Raw genomic sequence first — 22,181 nt, 5'->3', positions numbered from 1 at the left:
TAAAAACCTGCAATTCTGTAGAAAAGAGTTCACAAACTCACCCTTCAATTTATGCTAGCTGCTAGCTAGAGAAAAATTAAATTTCATGAACACTTACAGTAGCCTCCTCAAAGTTAACTAAAACTTAGCACAAAGTTCCTGAAACACAAAAAACGAAAGAAAATAATCCCAAACCGCAAAGCCACTCGTAAATAAATAACCAACAACATTTTCATCTCGAAATATTTTTCACTTACACCCAATTGATTTCTACCGACAGAACTTTCCACTTACCTTTTTAAAACTTTCCACTCGCTCCTCGATTCATCACCAGCGCACGTCCCCAGGACAGTAGCGACATCTATCAAAGTACGAAAGAAAGTAGCACTATTACCTCAGTAACACAAAGAGAAATCCGTCTAGTAATAATTCAGGGGAAACTACATATCTCGCGAAGCGTCGGAAATAGAATATTTAAGTGGGTACCTCATACATCTTAGATTGGCACAGACGATTCTCCTCATGACTCCGTATTTTGTGGACTCCTTTTGTCCTTTTTATGTTGTCAAGCTCGCTGTTCGGGATTTTTTAGTTTGATCTTTTTTGAAGTTCACGTGGGTTTTCAATTATTTAGTGGTTTTTATTTATAGAAGGTACATTTAATTGTGAAACCAACTTGGCTTGGCCTGGACATGCGTGGTGTTTTATACTCAAGCCTGATTATGGCGGCATTCCATTGAATCGAGAATTAAATAAGTTCAAGTCAAACATTGATAATGAAAACAGTAATCAAGATTGGTAACTGTTTTGTACACAGTTGATGAGACAAGAAATAAAATCAAGTACAAAGGCACTACTTATTTCTTCTTGAGAAATCTCTGCCAGCAGGTCCGCTATGGGGAGAGTTAAAATAAAAAAGAAAGAAAGGGACATTTATTTATTGACACAAGCCATACATACACATGGAAATAAAAAAGAAAAAGTAACAAAAGGTTGCGCCAAATAGATCCACTTCAGCATTATGTGAGACAGCTAGTGTCTGACACTGGTTTTCAACTGGACCTATGAGGAGTTGCGGGTGTCGATCGGTATGAAATGATTAATGCTCTAGAGAGAAAAATAATAAAACTACTAAATAAGAAACAGAGACAAACTTACACCTTTCAAAGACATTTAAACCCCCAAATCCTTTACCCTTCCACTATAAAACCCAAAAATTCAACCAGCAAACGCAACGTTTCATACAAACAGCAGACATCAGACTGAATTCGAAACCCAAACGTAGTAAACGTCAGCAAGAATATTATTGTATCATTACTTGTTGCGAGCCAGCGGTTAACGTTCGCTGAAAGCTTGTAAATTGCATCATTATCAACGGAATTCCAGTATGGGGTTCGGAAGTATCTTACTGGAATTCCGGAATTATGATTGGCAAGTGCTGTGTGAATTCTGTGATATGGCTGTTTTGATTTATCATAGTTGTCGACAGAGTTAAATGGTCCTATTTTGGGAAATTTTCATAGCACTTACAGGCAGAAAAGATGACATACTAATCCAATGGAGGATAGCACGTATTTAACATCAGCTATAAGGCTGTATAATTATGCTTTGCTTTGCTGTGGTAAAATGACTACTGTGATGTTCGACTGACAGTTGCTTTAACATAGAAAATATATGGCCATAACTGTGTAGGTTTGGTTTTTGGATTTTTTAAAACGGAATTTGCTAAAATATGTACTTATCACATTACATCACACTTCACACTCATTACTAAATCGAAACCGTCATACGATCTTTTCTTCTGTACTAAAATAAACTGCCCCTTTTAATTTCCAAAAAAATAAACATGTAATTCAATGCACAAATCGTCAACTTACCTCTCACTAGCACACAATGGACAAACTCCATTGCGTTCCACCGGAATCGTCTCCATCGTTCAGCGGCAGCTAACAAGCCATTACTTATACAAAGCGTAACAAACAGCGAGCTGCGATGTTCGCAGTAGACATTCTAATGTATAAATATGTGGCCACTACTACGTAGGACTTATAAGATTTGTAAAAGTATTCTTATCACACTCATCACATGACCTAACAACATCACATCACACTCATTAATAGTTTGTATATGTGTATGTTTGTAACTTCTTCACCCGCAAATGTCTGAATGTATTGATGAAACTTGGCAGTAATGTGGCATCAGTGAAACTTTTTATCCGGCTACTATATACGGGTGCAGGAACTAATTTCTTGAGGACATGAGTGAAACCGTTCACATAGTTTTTTTTTACCATTTATTGAGAAAGAATTATATGCTTCTTTAAATCTGGCTGCACTAAGTATTTTCTTTCGAACGCTGGCGGTAGCTAGCATTTCATAATATGTAAATAAACTCTTCTAGAGCGCATAATATAAGTAGTATAAAAAACTATCCTTCAAAACGCTCATTTCGTAGCCCCAAAATAAGCAACATCGACTACTGAGCTCGCGGCAATCATAACTTGATACAAGACTTTTGCTGCACATTGACTTTAGCGAGCACTTGCAAAAGTAAAAAGGACGTATCTCCACCTATGTCTTTTGTAACTTACGTCTTTTTACAAATGACGGTAGAAATGTGAGCACCTCTACTTAATTAGATGATACGGCCAGCTGCACTTTGCAGTTTTTACATGCATCGTATTTTGTTTTAATGTAAAAGTTTTTGTTACGCTTTTTTGTGACTAAAAAGTAACTTTTTAAACTTTTAAAGCGATAGTCTAGTGTGTTTTGTTGTGAATTTACTGGGTTTTGTTCTGAGAATAAGTTCTCATGGTTTGATTTAGATTCGGTCTAATTAAAAGGACTATTTCATGAGAACAATATGGACAGAAAACAGATAAAGAATTTTCTAGAATCATCATCCGCCTGACCTTTCCCCAAACTATGTTGGGGTCGGCTTCCATCTTCGAGTGTCAAGGGTGAATTAAAGCTGATAGTATATAAAACAAGAAAAGTGCAATGCGTCCCGTAGAAATTGCTTCACGCACCTGAAAAAAAATCTATAGCTTCTCTTCTTAAAAGGGTTATCAAACACTGGCCAACAAATCTAACCAGTTATTTCAAACAAAAGAACTCATCAGTTTTTTTATTAGTAGGTATAGATTTTAGTAGATTCGTGGCCCAGTGGGTAAAGAACCAACCTCTCGAGTATGTGGGCGTGGGTTCGAATCCAGGTCAGGCAAGTACCAATGCAACTTTTCTAAGTTTGTATGTACTTTCTAAGTTTATCTTAGACACCAATGGCTGATAAAAAGGTGAAGGAAAACATCTTGAGGAAACCTGGACTATAGTCTGAAATCACCAACCCGCATTGAGCAAGCGTGGTGATTAATGCTCAATCCTTCTCCGTGTGAGAGGAGGCCTGTGCCCAGCAGTGGGACGATAAAAGGCTGTAACAGTAACAGAGCAGTATACCATATTAAAAAACAACACTAAAATGGCCGAGATAACAACGTAATCAGTAGACCCAACTTCGTGGTACCATACAGTATGTATCAGAGCTCCTCATTTATTCACTACCTTTCTAAGTTGTTTAAATATTCGATTACTGTACTAATACGGTGTGGGTGAGGATTACAGTGTGGTTGGATTACTTGTAAAGTTTGAGTGACCGTGTCTGAATAAATTGTGCATTTCAAATTATCTGACGTCATCTCACATTTGCGTAGGCTTTAACCAACTATGGTAGTCGGCTTCAAGTCTCAACCAGTATATAGGTAGATGAGTATCAGTCTACCAGTGTATTACATGGAGCGATTGCCTATCTGATCTGGGAAAACCGATACTTCTTATTAAGACTAGTTCTCTTTACCTTTCTTGATTCTGATTTGTTTGTGTCTGGGTAAATTCCTGAGAAGGTGAGTGAAACCGCGGGGAACAACCATGCTCTTTGGCTGGTAGTCATTGGTTAAGTTGAACTATGTGAAATAGTTAGTTACCTGGATGGATATAATTTAGCAGTAAGTACTAAAATAATCTACTACTACCAGCGAGTAACACGAGTTCAAAAGTCAGTCTCATGTACCCCAAAATTCAAAACAGAAACACATCAAGAAACAATTGAAAGGTGTTTCTCAAACAGAAAACAAGTACACACTAGGCTATTGACATATTTCAGAGAGGAACTCCACTTGAAAGTTCACTGTTTTGACTTTTGCCACGGACGGGGACCAACTTTCCTTTGGTAAATATAGCGGAGTAAGGAAATATAGCGGAGATGCCATAAGACAGGTAGGTCAGAAGCCTTCTTGCAGGTCAAATATGTACATTGGGTAAGGTCAAAACGATCAGTTACGAGTACCTAAATTAACGAGGCGTTTAGTTACTTTGAGACATCTGCCAAAGACTTAAGATATTAAAAAGAATGGTTGAGTCCAAAGAAGGCGGAAAAGGGCGGAAAAAGAAACGTTCCTCGTGGGGCACACCCTCATTTCGAAGCGCTACTTTCTTAAGGGATTTTGCGTTATGACATCTCCGCTAGTCATTTTGTTCTCCATGGGAAACCAGAGTAACTTTGAATTACGGATACCCAGGAAGGCTAGATTTGTATGTCATTTACAGAGTCACATGGTCCGGTGATCCTCAAGCTGTTTGCTTTAGATTTACGCTTTAGAAGCTCTTTTTGTAGATAAAGCCATTCATTCTTAATGGTCATATGTTTTAGAAGGACTCCGCGGTTTTGCTAATGTATGCAACAATGCACATGCTAAACATAAAGGTACTCTATGTTTAATTTAAACTCTTGGGCTAAGAATTACGGAGGGTCATTAAAGTTTAAATTATTTTATAGTTTCAATAAAATGAACTACACCCTGATTAAATGCCAACGAAGGAAGCGCACATTTGGTTTTTCAGGCCTGCTTCAACAGCACAAAATGCTTAATATCTTGATATTCATATGGACAGCCCATTGCCACTTCAACTTGCTAATCCGGTGGGCTATATCGGTGATGCTGGATGCAGGTCGCCTCCAACAGGTATCTGTGGAGATCTAAGGGGGAGGCCTATGTTCAGCAGTGGACGTCCTATGGCTGAGATGATGATGATGATATGCATATGTAGATCGCGATTACGAATCTCATAAGTAGGTATATTGCGATAGTCTTATGTTTAATCCAAAAGATTGTATTCCCCAAACACAACACAAATAACATTTATCATCCCCACTATAACGATACTCAATGATTATTCATGCACACACACATGCATATGAATGTGTGCTCTATTAATAATTGAGAGCCAAGATAAAACGTTCGGTAGCTTGCATCACGTACAAGTTTCGCAGTTTTCAAACTTTGCAGCGTCATTTTGTAATTTTGAGTTGGTGGTGATTTTGCAACTGGTTGCAATTGAGATCAAAATATCAATTACTAATTTACTGATAGATAATCCTACTAATAATATAAACGAGAAAGTTTTTAAGTTCATATGTACAGGTGTAAAAATGTTTGGTCCTCTTTTACGCAAAAACTTCTACAGAACTTTGATGAAAGGTGGCAGTTATACATCTTATAATATCAGAACAACACAGTAGGCTTCTTTTATCCATATGAGAGGGGTAGTTTTCTCGGAACGCGGGCAATCCACGGATAGAAGTTATGAGAATCAGATATTCTGTCAATAAGGTAACTTGGTTACTTCGGTATTTCCTCGAGGGTGCAACCAAAAAGCATTAATAATGGTCATGTCAATTGATTACATGTAAAAATTAAAATGTCCCGAAAAACCGTCTAAAATCATAAATGCGTTCTTTAAACATATCGCCACAAAGATATCGCACACAAAGATGGTATTCTTTATTTCTAAACACAACTAGTAGGTACATCTATAACAATCTTGAACTGTTCTTGAACAATCCCAGTGGTACGTCAACTGTAAATAAATAAATTGCAATCTTGTGCAACGAGCGAACAAACTAATGATTGGAATGTAAAGCGATAATATATTTTTACAATTGCAGAAAGTCTTCTCTATTTACATCGATAGAATACCTATTATTTCAGCAGTTTTGCAAGACCGTTTAAATCTGAGATAATTTCAATATTTTTAAAGATCTGGGTATGGAAAATCAGATCCACTCTTTAATAGAACTGCCAGACCCGATACGCGGGCAGGGCACGTTTCTGACATTTAAGTTTTTTTTAACGGCGCGCCACAGGTTTACCGGGTTTACCACACTATGATCAAAAATAGCTAATCATTATATAATATTAAAATCTAAGATTGCAATCACAAGCAATCCAAATCGCAATCGCTCGCTACACCCTAAAGGCAGTTATTCCAAGCTTTTTATTGAATTCATCAGTAGACTTGAAGATATGGAGTATAGCGCTTTCAGACTTTAATTAATTTACCTAGTACACGTGAGCTTCATACTCAACTAGAACATTTTGTGGCATGAACTTCCACCTTTCGCGAGTACCAGAACTATTAATATTAATGAAATTGGAGAATTTCATACGAGAATATTAGTAGGAGTGATCATGAAGTTGGATCTAGAAGAATTTTAAGGCATGTTGTACATTTGTTTGTTGCTCATTTGTAGAAACCATTGTAGGGAGTTTCAGTTTATACATGCTCATAAAAAAAAATGTTTCTTAGGACGATAGGTAACATAGTACGAAGATTTTACTAACCATGACGACCAAACAGAATTCAGATTTTGATAGTGAACTGTTAATTAAAATATGTAGAACTCATTAATAGATATCAAATCTTTTCTAAGTTTGGTTTATTCAAAAGCATATTTTGTTTGTACCTTTGACTCCTAGACATGAATATAAAAGGTACCATTTCTTGAATATTAGTGTGTCATCCCCTTTAAAAGCAGTCGAGTGTTTTAGCGGGAATTCATAATTAATATGTCCTGAACTTGGTCTTTGTGTAAGTGATAAGGCTGGATCGCGTAATTGAGAATAGTTTTCTTATAGTTTGTAAGCACAGGTAGGGAGTCGTTCTGAAGAAGTTAGCGCTCAGTTTAAAATTGATTGAGAGTACTTTTAGTGTATCAAATATCCTTAGTGATGTCTAGACATCTACAGCCTTACTACAAAAAATAAACATCTGTTGAACACGTGTCTAAAAAAATGTGGCTGCAAAACGGACCTTATTTCAACGTCATAATCTGTCTATTTTTTAGACAAGTGTTCAACAGCCGTTTAAAAGTTTTTGTGGTAAGACGGCTAGTCTCTTATCCCAATATATTATTTGGGTTCGGTGCAGCATGTCTTCTACCCGTATCAGCATAGTTTCCTATCTGATGTCATCTCACATATTACACAATATTCAACCATATCTTCTTAATCGCTATCGCTTTATTGGTCACCGTGTTCCTCTATGTCCATCCTCGTTCATGCTCACCTCTTTCTTCATTTTTTTCATACAGATTAACGCTTAGGAGAGAGAAAATATATGGGTCCTATTCAAGTTCGTTTGACTTCTTCTTAGGATAATTAAGTGATAATAAGCTAAACAATATCAGAGGACTTTCATAAATGTAACTAACTGCATATCTTTTCATGACAAAATTCATGAGATCCTCAAGGCAAACCCGTTGTACACCGACCAAATAAAAGCAACTTCTTCGACTGCAAACTAAGGCTATAGACACAACGAAGACAGACAGAACACATGACGAAGACAGACATGTTGGGTAGGTGAACGAAAAGTAAATACGTGTCTCAGATGCTCTGAGTGTTTTAAAATATATTTAATAGTATTTTAACAGTTTTTTAAAATAAATTTAATTTATTACTTACTTACATAACATATATGTAATAGTTGTGTAAAAATATCACCTGCCACATCACCTTCATCACATCTACTTAGTCACAGAAAGCACAACCACTATGTCACAGTTATCGGAGATCTTGTCCATTCAGAAGAGCCTTGAGGAACATTTCACCAAGAAAATGGATCAACTCGGAGCCCAAATTCAAGCAGCGGGACCGGTGAAGGACACGGTGGCCAAGGTTGCAGAGGAGTTCCGAGCCTTCAGGGAACTGATCTACAGTGTGTTGGGTTTGCTGCGTAAGCAAATTGCTGAGTGTGTTTCACACATTGACACGCTGGAGATGAGACACCGTAGGAAGGCGTTAATTTTTCAAGGACTTCCTGAAGCTGAGAAGGAAGACTGCTCTTCCAAAATAATCCATCTTCTTAGCAGTAAATTGGCTCTGAGAAACATCACAGCAGCGAACATTAAAGTTGCTCACAGGCTTGGCAGTCCTGGTAAAGATCACCCGAGGCCCATTCTTGTGAGATTCTCTAATCTGGAGGTAAAATCTTTGATTTGGAAAGCGAAGACTGGCTTGAAGGGGTCCAAAATCTCAGTAAAGGAATTTCTGACGAAGACTATAATACTTTTTTTTATAGGCAGTCCGTCTTCACTCAGGCACGGCAGCACTTCGGAATGCGGTCATGTTGGACGCAGGACGGCGTGATTGTTGTTAAGGCCTCAGACGGAACTCGCCACAAGATTACTTCGATGGACGAGTTAAAGCCGCTCCTGGACAAGTACCCCACTAAGTCTTCGCCCTCGTCAACTGCTTGAGACCTTCTGGAATGCAAATAACACCGTATGTAATGAATAGTTCTTGGATATCGATTTTATCTCATTCTCTTTTTTTTATATAAAATTAGTGAAGGTACTTACTAGTTGTTAGGTTAGATTTTCTTAGTAAAGTAGTTTTGCATGGTCATGTTTGTTCTCGTCCTTTTTGTATTTCTTAATTCTGTACCCTCACTAGGTAATTAAAATGTAGCTTTTTTTTTTAATTCTTTCATTGCATGTATCGATCACAGAATTAAATCTTGTGTTGATGTAAATTGTAATGTCATTGTCACTTGTCACTGTAATCTGTATTGCACGCACGTAATGTCAAAATCAAACATGCACAGATTAAGGTTTTTATTTCGTTCAGAAATTGTGTCTGAGACAGACTGCATCATGTTGATTTTTATTATTTTTTTGTATGTTCGTTATCATTAGTTTTTTGTGTTTTTTTGTTATCTATACATATAATAAATCTGTAGAAAAGTAATTTTTGTACATTGAAGAAATTGACAAAAAAAATAGCCAGCATGTTAAAGGATAACTAACAGAACCCATTTCCATCATTTTTGTCATTTTTGTCTGTTTGTCTGTTTGTCTGTTTGTCTGTTTATCTGTTTATCTGTTTGTTCGTTCGGGATTCACGTAAAATCTACGAATTCAATGCAGACAATGCTTATATACAAAAATTCTACGTGACTTGGGGTATTACTTAGTTTTTGTTTCATCGAAATCGATTCACTCTATCAAAAGATATGATTAATTTTGTGAATTCAAGATGTAAAATATTACGACACGCAATCTGTTTGTCAAAACTGTACATTTGAATGTTGTACTTATATTAGTTGATCGGCCTATTATTAACCTTTACACAGAAAATCACACCTTCATAAGTAACTTCGGAAGAAAATAAAAATGAAAATTGTGTTTAGCCAAGGTTAAAGTAGCTCCATCTGTGGTAATCTGTGTTAAATAAAATACATAAAATTTGTCAAAGGAGCGAGGTGGTAAATGACAATAAATTACCATACATTCTTTATAGAGGATTATTATTTCAACAGATGGAGTTGTGTATTTTCCGTAATTCACCATATTTTAACACGTAGTGTAATTTTTCGATAGACATTTCAATAGTGTTTGTCAGTTTGCCGTGCCACATCAAAATCCAATTATAATATTATTACCTTGATGAAAGGAAAATAATAGTTCTCAGCCAAATTTAAAACGGTGCCATCTAAATTATTTTTTGAATATTATGTCAAAAATGATGACTTTAGTATAACAATTAATTATCATTTAAAGTTACAGATGGAGTTTATATCAGGATTTTTTCATAAACATAGTTTAGCTTCTCTTCCACTAATGTGGTGGCCTTAAAACAAATTACTTTGAGTGAATAGTATTAAGTAGACCTTCATTATTTTTTCTGATGCAAAGTATGTAAACTTAATCCTAGAAGAAAGGAGGATCTGTCTCTCGCAAGTGCTGCTAAGCGTGAGGTAGGTAGGTAATGTAGGATTCTGTAGCTTTAAGAACAAGCCCAGATACAAAGTGCAGATAAGAAATGGGAGCTTTCTCGATTTAATACCATACACAAGTAAAATGCTTTATGCGTCTGAAAACGTACAAATTGCGCGTCGCATACCAGAGACATGCTTACTTTCAACTTCTGATCGCAAATACACTGGTCACGATTACGAACAGTCTCAGTAAGACCCGAGCCAAGTCTAAAAAAACACCTTTTATATAAAACTACGTTTGATGTCATTCAATCACAAAGACAGAATTGTTTTCTGTTGCAAATCCTATCCACCTGTATCCTATCCTAATCCAGCATGCATTGCAGGTGTGCATTGCACAAAAACCAATGGTATCCTATTCGAGAAGTCAAAAGAGTCGACCTGCCAACGTCAGCTTCTGCGCTAAGCAAGTGTTCTTAATAGTACCATCAGAATTACATTCATCGTTGAATGAGGTGAATAAATTTTCAGAAACCACAATAACAGTAGGAGCCAAAGCATATGATCGCTTCATAGAGCTCTGATTGGCCCCAGTTGACCAAGTCAGGTCTGATTTGTTCGTTCATCAGATCTTTGAAAGTTTTTCGGTGGACTTTTTTTACTTACTGTCGTCCTGTTTACGTGTGACACAAAATATGGTATATAAACGCAAGAGCGAAATTTTCCTGGAGTGCGGTAGTGACGCCCAGTATACAACACTTCTGTTTCTTTTGATTTGCTGGCTCCACCAAGAAATGACAAATTGAGAGCGTACATTTTGAAAATCTTGGCAAAACTGCAGGTTTCAAGTACGAACACATGAAGTGGACTCTCACAGATACGTACATTTTGCCTATTCGTGAACTAATGCAAACATTTCGGTGGAGTCCCGGCTTAGGCCTCCCCCACATTAGGCGTGCGCGATCCTCGGGCGTGTGAGTAGCGCGGGCGTCGCGAGCACGCTGCATGAACGTCGCGTTTTGCTGCCCTGCGGCATTTACCTACAGCGAGGTCGCGGCGCGCACGCGCCGCTCTCCTTGACGTTTAACTGCTAAGGCGTTTAGCGGGTGGCGGGGATAGCAGGCGAAGGGGTAAGAACGCAACTCGAGCGCCGCGTCGCTTGCACTCTTCACACATGCCGCAGGGCAGCAAAACGCGACGTTCATGCAGCGTGCTCGCGACGCCCGCGCTACTCACACGCCCGAGGATCGCGCACGCCTAATGTGGGGTCAGCCTTACCATAGTGAGTAAGTGCACAGAAAATCCCCGTCATACAAGTGTTTCTCCCCAGTAGTGAAACTATCCTACCCTATGCGCCTGCTGATGATGATGACTCATTTTATCATCCATCCGGCTATTCCCCAACTATGTTGGTGTTGGCTTCCAGTCACCGAATCTGTTTGAGTACCAATATTTTGCTTGGAGCGACTACCTATCTACCTATCTTCAATCCAGTCAACTACACAAGCCGATATCCATGGTAAGACTGACAGACTTTCTGGCTTCTGATTAGTCGCAGCAGCTGCAGAAAATGTACAAATGACAGCTTTGTCAGACTCAAAGCATATCATCATCATCATCATCATCAGCCTATCGCAGTCCACTGCTGGACATAGGCCTCTCTAAGTGCACGCCACTGAGATCAAAGCATATAGACATAGATCATAACTGTTTCCTGTGAAAATTACTTACGCACCATACGTAATAATTTTCCAAATTGGCTGACTAGATCCAGAGATATTCACAACGTCACAAACTTTACTTCTTTTGTTTAGATAAATGGTCACATCCACAACACAACCTTGATCAATGAATCTATGCGACTGCTAAGTGCTAATCCTAATTATACTGTCACGTGAAAGAATGCACCTACGGGATAAGTAGTATTTTGACTATTCTATATTGCCCACGCAGACGAAGTTGCGGGCAACAGCTAGTATAATCATAATTTTATAGTAGTATAGTTCAAGCATAACGTTAATTTTTCTTATCATGTTCTATGGGTGTTAGCTGGCGGGTGAAGTTAAGAAAGTACTGTAAGGTATTTGTTAGAGTATTTTTTTTTTTATATATTATATTTTGTTGTAAATTAATTTTATATATATATTTTATTTATTACTTATGTATTCGGATAACGACAGTTTTCATTCTGCCAATGAATCCTTGGATGGTGATGATAGTTTTTGTTCTTTAACCGATACGCTTGGGGATACTCTGAGAACACAGTTTAATCAATCGGACAAGCTGTTTAACGTGTGTCATATAAATGCTCAAAGTGTTGCTAGTCACTACAGTGAGCTCTTTGAGACTTTTTCTAATATGAATGTGCATGCCATTCTGATTTCCGAGAGTTGGCTCAAACCAAATCTCTTGTCCACCTCATACCCCCTTCCTGGTTATGTTCTCATTCGGAATGATCGGCTTGGTAGAAGAGGGGGTGGCGTGGCAATATACCTTCGATCTGACTTTTCTTACAAAGCCCTGGCTGCCTCTCCTAGTCATCAGGCTAGTGCGGAATACCTCTTTCTGGAGGTTTCTGTTAAAGGAGCTAAAGCCGTCGTTGGTGTTGTTTATTGCCCCCCTTCTGTCGACTACTTCACTGATTTTGAATCGGTTTTAGAATCGATAGGTTCCGAGTATGCACATTATATCATCATGGGCGATTTCAATACAAATCTCCTTGCTCCTAATTCTCCTCGATCCCGTAAACTCCTTCATCTTGTGGAATCATCTAGTTTACACATTTTGCCCTTGCAGGCAACTCACCGATCTACAGTAGGTGATGATTCCTGGCTGGATTTAATCCTTACTTCCGACCTTTCCCTTGTTTCCTCTCATGGTCAATTTATTGCTCCTGGTTTTTCTCATCACGACCTAATTTTTCTCTCCTACATCCTTAAACCTCCTAAGTCCAAGCCTAAGGTTCTGCATAGGCGTTGCTTTGCACGTATGAACGTAGATCAGCTTCTCAATGATGCTGCTGAAATTGACTGGACTCCATTGATAGAAGCTGACTCAGTTAATGATAAGCTTGAAATTTTTAACAACCGGGTGAACGCTTTGTATGATCTCCATGCACCCGTTAAGAGAGTTAGAGTAAAACGTCCACCAGCACCGTGGATGACCGAGCTTATTAAGATCGCAATGCGTAGGAGGGATCGTGCGTTCAGGAAGTTTAAGAAGGGCCGTACGGACGAAAATTGGGCTCAATTTAAAACTGCAAGGAATCGGTGTAATCTTATGATACGTAACGCCAAACGCCGCCATATACTAAACAATATCTACTTCTTCTTCTGCTGATATCTGGAAGTTCCTCGGAACACTCGGTATTGGCAAATCGCGACATTTAGACCTACCTAACTCGATTAGTTTAGACACTTTAAATAGTCATTTCTGCACTTCTTCCAATTTGGATAATGTAATCAAGCAAGCAACTCTTAACTATATTGCTGGTCTATCGCGTCCTGACATCAAAACTTTTAATTTTTCACCGGTTGATGAGGAAGAGGTCAAGAAAATTATCCTATCCATTAAATCGAAAGCGGTGGGCTGTGACAATATCAGTCGCCAAATGATTATTTCTATTCTAGTCCCAATTCTTCCTGCTATCACCCACATTATCAACTTTTCCCTATTCTCTGGGGTTTTTCCTTCACTTTGGAGGAAAGCGTACGTCTGTCCTCTTCCTAAAATTTCTAATCCAACTCTCCCCAATCATTTCCGTCCAATCTCGATCCTGCCATTCTTATCCAAAGTGCTAGAGGCTTGTGCCCATAAACAATTCGCTCGTTTTGTCTACGAAAACCAACTTATGAGCCCATTTCAATCTGGATTTAGGCCAGGCCACAGCACTTCCTCTGCCCTTCTCAAAGTGACTGGCGATATTCGACACGCCATGGAAGACGCTAAGCTGACAGTGTTGGTTTTAGTCGATTTCTCAAATGCGTTTAATACCGTCAGTCACGATATCCTTTTATCTATCCTGTCATATATCATGGTCTCTTCCGATGCATTGGACTGGTTTTCTTCTTATCTTCGGGAGCGCCAGCAGTCGGTTCGGGTAGATGAAGTCTCGTCAACCTGGTGTAATTTGGATGCTGGCGTTCCTCAAGGCGGCATACTCTCACCCCTTTTGTTTGCAGTATTCATAAATTTACTTACTCCTGAGCTTCAGTGTTCGTATCACCTCTATGCCGATGACTTGCAGTTATATCGACATACGACAGTTGATGATTTGGTTGACACGCTCGATAAGGTTAACGCAGACTTGGCGGTTGTGAAAAATTGGGCGGACAGGTTTGGAGTGGCAGTCAACCCTGGGAAATGCCAAGCCATCATTATTGGTGGCTCGAGGAATATTATCAGGGTGGATACTTCCAGCTTGCCGCCAGTAGTATTCAATGGCATGACAGTACCTTATAGTGGCAACGTCAAGAACCTTGGCTTACAAATGGACACCACATTGAATTGGCAACCACAAGTCGCAGCTGTCAGCCAAAAAGTCACTAACATACTACGGTTCCTCTACCGTCTGAAAAATTTGCTTCCGCCCAGTGTGAAAGCGATGCTTATGCGAACCTTAATCTTCCCCATAATCGACTATGGTGATGTGTGCTACTATGACCTGAATGCAGATCTGCTCAACAAACTTGACCGGCTTCTCAATAATTGCATTCGATTCATTTTTAATCTTCGCAAGTACGATCATGTGTCAGTGTATCGAACGCAGCTCAGATGGCTACCTATTAGGCAGCGTCGTGAGGTGAGGGCATTGACTACTCTTTTCTCTATTCTTCAGACTCCTACTTCACCTTCTTATTTAACTTCTCATTTCAAATATCTTGGCTCACATCATGACAAAAATTTACGCTCTTTCAACAATCGCCTTCTACAATGTCCTACACATCGTTCTGATATCATACACTCTTCCTTCTTTGTAAAATCTATTCTTCTCTGGAATGAGTTACCTCTGGAGATCAGGATGGTAAATACCCGTCACACCTTCAAACTCAAAGTTCGTGACCACTATCTTGGGAAATTGGCAGAAACATAAATAGTCAGTTTCAAATTAACTTTCTTAATATGTTATTAGTATTGTTTGTAGTGTACATATTTATATAGTTATATATATACATATATATTATTATTAATTTATTTGTGTATTGTAATATATGTAGGTATATGTTTCACACTAGTTTTTCAGATTTGTTTGCACCTACCAACGCTTTCTCTCCGCCACCCAAAGGTAGACTGGTAGAGAACGCCTAAGGCGTTAAGTCCGCCATTGTACTATGTGTGCAAGAAGTATTTTAAATAAAATAAATAAATAAATAAACACAATCACTATTCAACAAATACAATTTGCACAACTCAAATAAGACACGTTAAATTACAAATACGAATGTTGATTCATTAGAACACGAGCACACTACAAACTTTTAGTCGGCCGATAGGTAGTTTGGGATACGAGACGGACTATGAACCTGTTTTTTTTTTTTTAATATCGAGACACTTTTAATAACAGTCGGTTAACCCCATGGATTGATTTACTTGTGTTATGGATGCTAACACAACTGATAAACTACTTAAACTTACATATACATACATTCATGAGAACATACATATTGTAACACCCAGACCACAGCCAACAAATATGCTCATCACATAAATATACCTTACTAGCCGTTTTTCCGCGGTTTCACCCGCGTCCCATGGAAGCTACTGCCCGCACCGGGATAAAATATAACCTGTGTTACTCGCAGATAATATAGCTTTCTAGTGATGAAAGAATATTTAAAATCGGTCCAGTAGTTTTTGAGTTATCCATTACAACCAAACAAACAAACGAACAAAGTTTTCCTCTTTATAATATTAGTATAGATAAAGGTCGCCGGAAGACACTGGACACAGGTCGCCTCCAACAGGTATCTGTGGAGATCTAAGGGGGAGGCCTATGCTCAGCAGTGGACGTCCTATGGCTGAGATGATGATGATGATGATGATGATAAATATTGACCGTACCAGAAATCGAACCCCGGACCATCAGTTCGGCAGTCCGGCATGGTGACCATTGCTCCAACGTCGAGAAATGATCCACGCATTTCTAAAACAGAAATGCTTCTACAACAGTCGCCCGACAGTTTAGTCGCCAGTATGTGCGAAGACTTACCGATACACCTTCCACTGTGTGCTCACGGCTTATCAATATTGAAATTGAGTTATCAACGTTTAATCGCGAATAGGTTAGAGTAGGTTTCTGTTTGATTTGTGGAGTTATTGCCAATTGGTGTGAGTAGCTGAAGAGATTGGCTTTCATGACATATTTGATTGGAGTTCAGGATTATTAATTATGCTGGTTTTGTGTGCTGTTGGTGTAGTGGTCGGATGTAGCAGAGCAGAAAGTTGGGGCAATCTTTACTATGCAGTCAGCGAAACATCAATGATATATGTTTTGTAACCGACTTGCCAAAAAGCGGAGATTCTCGATTCGACCGTTTTTATTTTTATTTTTAATGCTTGTGTTTAATATACCTAACTAGATTCTCCGTGTGAAAAATATATGATGACATACCTATATTGGACTACAGTCGAGCGGCAAAAACATACTAAACTTTATTAAAGTCAATTTTAGGTATTAAACAATGAACATTTTCTGCTTTTGTGGATTATAGGTAAGTACTTTAAAATTTCATTTATTAATTCTTAAATTTATAAATATCTGAGGGCACGGCAGTGCCCCAGCCAAGACTCGAGCAAAGCGGGCACGGCCGTACCATCTTTTCTCGAAGCGTTTCGCGGCTATTTCAGCCCCCTGTATCTTCCATGTGAACAAAGCTAGGAGTTTAGGTTTTCGATGACCAAGAGTAAGTATTAGAACAAGCTCAGTCTCAAAATTACAAGACATTTGAATAAATAGTTTACGAGTTATGAGCGATCAAAGTTACACCATTTTGTCACTGACTCACTCACTGACCGATCATCAAAAGTCTAAGGTACTTCTAGCAAACTGAGAACCTTCAAATTTGGCACCAAGACAGGTTATCAGCTACATATAAAGGGAAAATTATAAAAACCTTAAAACTTAATAAAAAAATAGGAAACAAATTTATATTTGCGGGTTTTCAAGAACATTGTGTATGAATTTTGACTGCATTGATAACTTTGTTATTTATTTATGTACAAAATATATTTGTTTTATTGTTACTAGTGTGGTATATTGTTATTATGTATTAAATATACATACATATGAATGAAAAAGCTAGGTTTAAATGTAATGAAGAATGATAAAATTTTTCATATTAGTGCAGTGCGATAAATACTGCATGCTCGCTCGATAGATGGCGTTGTCCTGGTCTAAATCGCGCTATGGTTTCGTTACATAGCATAGTATAAGTAGTGCTTAAAAAAAAAAACAAATAATTTCATGTGATAGCGCCATCTACCTCTGAAATAAATCTCTTTTATTGTAAAAGATATTCGATTCAAAAATTCGACAATTTCGAAATTTTTTAGTTTATTTTTAAAAAGTGTTGTTTACGTGCTACTTTAGGTGTACGTACATATTTAGTTAGTTGCATGTAAGTTAATTTAATTTGTTAAATACTTAGAGAAGAAAGAGACCTACAAAAAATAAATTAGATCCCACCAAAAACATTAAATGTAAAAAAAAGCCAATCCTCTACGCAATCCCTCCACCGTAAAAAGTTTTGAGATCGCATAGAAGCCAAGTCCTGTTCAACTTTATTTGTAATAATAAATCAATATTTTGTGACTATATCAATAGTTTTGTTCACATTACAATAATATTGTCTTGGCCATGAGCACAAGTTAAAAGCCGCTCCTTGAAATAATGTGTAAATACCATTGAATTGATAAATTCTATATGGACATGATTTTACGATTGGACTGATTGGAATTTGAGATCACCATGGACTAAATAATAAATAAAAAATAGAAAGAAAGAAAGAAAGAAAGAAAGAAAAGATATTTATTGACACAAGCCATACATACACAAAGAAATAAAAAAATAGAATAATAATAAAAAAAAAAAAAGTAATAAAAGGTTGTGCCAAATAGGTCCAGTTCAGCATTATGCCAGACAGCTAGTGTCTGACGCTGGTTTTCAACTGGACCTATGAGGAGTTGCGGGTGTCGATCGGTATGAAATCATTTATGCTCTAAAGACAAAAAATAATAAAACTACTAAACTACTAAAAATAACTAAAAAAATAAATAAAAAAAGGAACCATAATCATAATCAGAAGGATTAGTCACAAAAATAAAATAGAAAGTGGAGGTAAAACGTAAATAAATTCATACCGTGACTAATCGCAATCCTGACTAAGCATCACTCAGCGACGACTTTTTTCACACAGATGAAATGTGGTGTTAAACACATTCACAGAGCCGTAACTGGTTGCAACATCTGTTTTCATTGTGCCACCGATCATTGCCGTCATACATACGTCATGTATATTAGTGCAAAATAAGCAATTATAAGTTGTGCAAACTCGTAAAATACAATTTTTACATAGCTGTTAGTTGCCAGCAGTCCACATTGAGTGAGTATATTTTACAGTATTTTTTTTTCCCGTATACGTGCATACAATATGTTTTATTATATATTAATTTTACATTTCAGTTACCTACCCTATGTTCTTGAGAAGAAAAAAAAATGCATATTAAGTAATCATATCATTCAGGCGAAGGTACATAAGACGTTTGCAAGTGCAAAGTTCACTTCCCTGTACAAAAATGATCACCGTGCACCATGTACACGCCGTAGGGTGCACCTATTGCCAGAAGGCCATACCCACAAGGTAAGTACCGCTGCTATACGCATAAAGCACATGTGCTGCAATTTGCAATATTATGACGGGTATTTGTTACTTTCAGGCCTCCAGACATGGCGCACCCATAACGCATCATGGCCGGTGACCCAAGAGAGACCAGGAATACTCAATTTAAGCTGTGAGAATACACTACACACATTACATACACATTAGCCTCACGCATTGTCATAAAACTACAGTAGTATGCTAAGTGGGCGATATAAATAAGATTTATATCCGTTTCTTATTGATATAATTTAAAATTTAGATAATAGAAATATTTGCCTTCGTCATATCGAGCTTCCGTTGCGCATCTACCATGTACTGCCGTAAACGTCTCTTAAAACTATAGACTGTGTTCATAACTCTAATAGGTGGTGGAATATTGTTCCACACTTTCGCTGCTGCATATCGGAAACTCCCTCTAAACGCCGTGGTTCTATGTGGCTGGATGCAAAGTTGTTTCGAGCATTGTCTTCTAGCGCATGTGCGGCTGTCATTAATCCAATTCAGCTTGCCATATAAGTAAGCTGGCTGTTGGTATTTAATGACTCCAAAGAGAAGACATGCTAAATGCAGCTTACGTCTTGACTTCATTTTTAGCATGGCGTTTTTGTTGAGGAATGGCGTGACGTGACCTCGTCGGGGAATCGAGTAACAGAAACGCGCACAGGCATTTTGCACTCTCTGTATGAGTCGGTCGGTGCGAGCTAATAGACGTGGCCCGTAGACTGTGTCGACGTAGTTTAATTTAGACAGAACAAGTGATTCAACGAGTTGTTCACGAATTGTCTCTGATAGAAAAGGTCTGATTTTGTACAGTATTTTCAGACGATAGAAACAGTTCTGTACCGAAGAAGCCACGTGTTTTTCGAATCTTAAATTATTGTCCATATTTAAACCCAGATTACGCGCCTCGTCTACTCGCTCAATGGGTTCACCCATTAGTTGAAGATTGAGTGTTGGCGGAAGTCTTTTCAATTGCTGCTTAGTGCCAAACACCATATATTTTGTTTTGGCCGGATTAAGAGCCAAACAATTTTCTTTTGACCAGACGGCTATTCTGTGAAGGTCTTCATTAAGGTCAGTTATGGATGTTTTATAGTCATCTGGTTCAAAAGACAAGTATAACTGAACATCATCGGCATATATATGATATTTACATTTTCGGAGGCAATTTACAATATCGGCACAGTATAGAATGAAAAGAACAGGGCCCAATATTGATCCCTGAGGCACCCCTCTATCGACCGAAGTAAGGGCAGACGTCAAGATGGTTCCATCGCTTTGGCTAAGCCGTACTTGCTGCCTTCTGTTAGTGAGGTAGCTTTCGAACCATTTTGTGGCAGCGTCATCGAACCCATAGAATTTTAATTTTGAGAGAAGTAGCGAAATGTTTATTGAATCAAATGCCCGGGAGAAGTCCAATAGAACCAATACTGTACACATTCCTTTATCTTGAGCGGCTAGAATATTGTCTGTTACATCTAATAAAGCTGTAGCTGTACCGCGCTGTTTACGAAAACCGGACTGTAAATCAGGTAAAATGTGATTGGCTTCCAAAAAATTTGTTAGTTTCCGACAAACTACTTTTTCCAGGACTTTAGACAGACAGGGCAATATACTGATGGGCCGTAAATCTTTAACGTCAGCTGGGTTTGTATTCTTGGGTAGGGGCTTAACGAGGGCAATTTTCCATGCATCAGGGAAGGTGGAAGATGAGATAGAAGAATTTAAGATGTTAGTTATCGCTGATAAGGTTTCTGGAAGGGTTAAATTCAACATCGTTAAAGTTATATTATCATGACCTTGAGCGTTCGATTTTAATTTCCGTATTATATGTGAGATTTCCAGCTCTGAAACCGGACACAGGGTGAAAGTTGCTTCGCTATACCTATTAGCCCTATAAAACGCAAGTTTTAGATTGCTAGCCACCGGATCTCCAGGAACATTCAAAAAATGACGATTAATACTATCCGGGTTATTGAAATGAGACGGAAGGTCTTGTCTCTCTTTAGCCGTTGTAACTGTAGATTTTAAATTCTTCCACAATAGAGTTGGATTTTTAATTTTATTATTAATATTATATTTAAAATATGCCACCTTTTCGCTCCACAAAGAACTTACTACCAAAGACTTAAGCTGTTTGTAGTAATCCTTTTTTGTTTGTGACTTAGTGGTTCTATAGTTGGCTGGTTTTTTAGTGGTTATTGGTTGGTTAGTTATAAATAAATAAAATGTCATTTATTTCAGGCAAGTTCACCCATATCTATATACTAATAACTATATACTAAACATGCGCCATAGTACATGTGCAGTTCATTGATGTTGGATGATACTGACTGTCGGTCATTTAGTAACAATTGAATAAACTAAAAGTATTTAATTCTGTGATATTAAACTTCATGTTTGATTTTCATCTCTCCAAGATATGCTGTATTATATTTGTAGTTTATTGTGCTCATGGCCAAGTCAATATTATTGTAAAGTGAACGAAACTATAGATGTAGTCACAAAATATTGATTTATTATTACAAATAAAGTTGAACAGGACTTGGCTTCTATGCGATCTCAAAACTTTTTACGGTGGAGGGATTGCGTAGAGGATTGGCTTTTTTTTACATTTAATGTTTTTGGTGGGATGCTTATTTCATAATTATCTTTGTTAAATACCTACTTAACAATACAATATACGATACAGAACAATAATGAGTTTGGAGAATAAACATGAACCGAAACGAGATGCTTTTTGATAGTCAACAAAAGCGCGCATAGTAATAAAACTGTATAATATTGAAGATTATTAAATATAATATGTTCATTATAACCGTCATTTTGTGCTAGTGGCAAATAATAAGGCATATAACACGACATTAGTATTTTGATTAACCGCATTTCGCCTTATATTCTGCGTACAAAACTTATGCATATGTGTAAAGTTCTCTGGAAGTGGCTAGAAATTTTTATTTGTGAAGGTCACTTATTTTTTCACTAATAAGAGATCTTTGTCATCTATTTACTATAAAATTCTAGTTTGTTTCCTTTAAACATTCTATATAGTATGAAAGTTCATCACAGTTTCACAAATTATAAAGTCAACCAAAGTTGACTTGTAACAATGAAAAATCAATGCTTGCAAAACCATCGTGGATTCCCGCAAACCAGCTATTCTATAAAATGAAACAAAAATATATGAAATTCAAGTCATACCAATATCAATTACAAGACCAACGAGTTACGACATTTTTTTTTCAGAATAAAATATTAGAAAATATACTCT

The 22,181-nt window shown here is 37.6% G+C and overlaps 1 long non-coding RNA gene and 1 pseudogene across 1 annotated transcript; both read left to right on the top strand.

Annotated features, from left to right (window-relative positions):
• Positions 1 to 7,675: 7,675 nt before the first annotated feature.
• LOC124642301 lies at positions 7,676 to 8,799 on the top strand (annotated as a pseudogene).
• A 9,866-nt stretch (positions 8,800 to 18,665) lies between these two features.
• On the top strand, positions 18,666 to 19,194 carry LOC124642392. The gene is made up of 2 exons (XR_006985760.1): positions 18,666 to 18,889; positions 18,966 to 19,194. It is a non-coding gene; the product is annotated as an uncharacterized LOC124642392 (long non-coding RNA).
• The last annotated feature ends 2,987 nt before the right edge of the window (positions 19,195 to 22,181 follow it).

Source organism: Helicoverpa zea, chromosome 24 (assembly GCF_022581195.2).
Source record: "Helicoverpa zea isolate HzStark_Cry1AcR chromosome 24, ilHelZeax1.1, whole genome shotgun sequence".
Classification (NCBI taxonomy): Eukaryota; Metazoa; Arthropoda; class Insecta; order Lepidoptera; family Noctuidae; genus Helicoverpa; species Helicoverpa zea.
The sequence above is the reverse complement of the archived record's forward strand: the minus strand, read 5'-3'. Positions and strand labels throughout refer to the sequence as shown.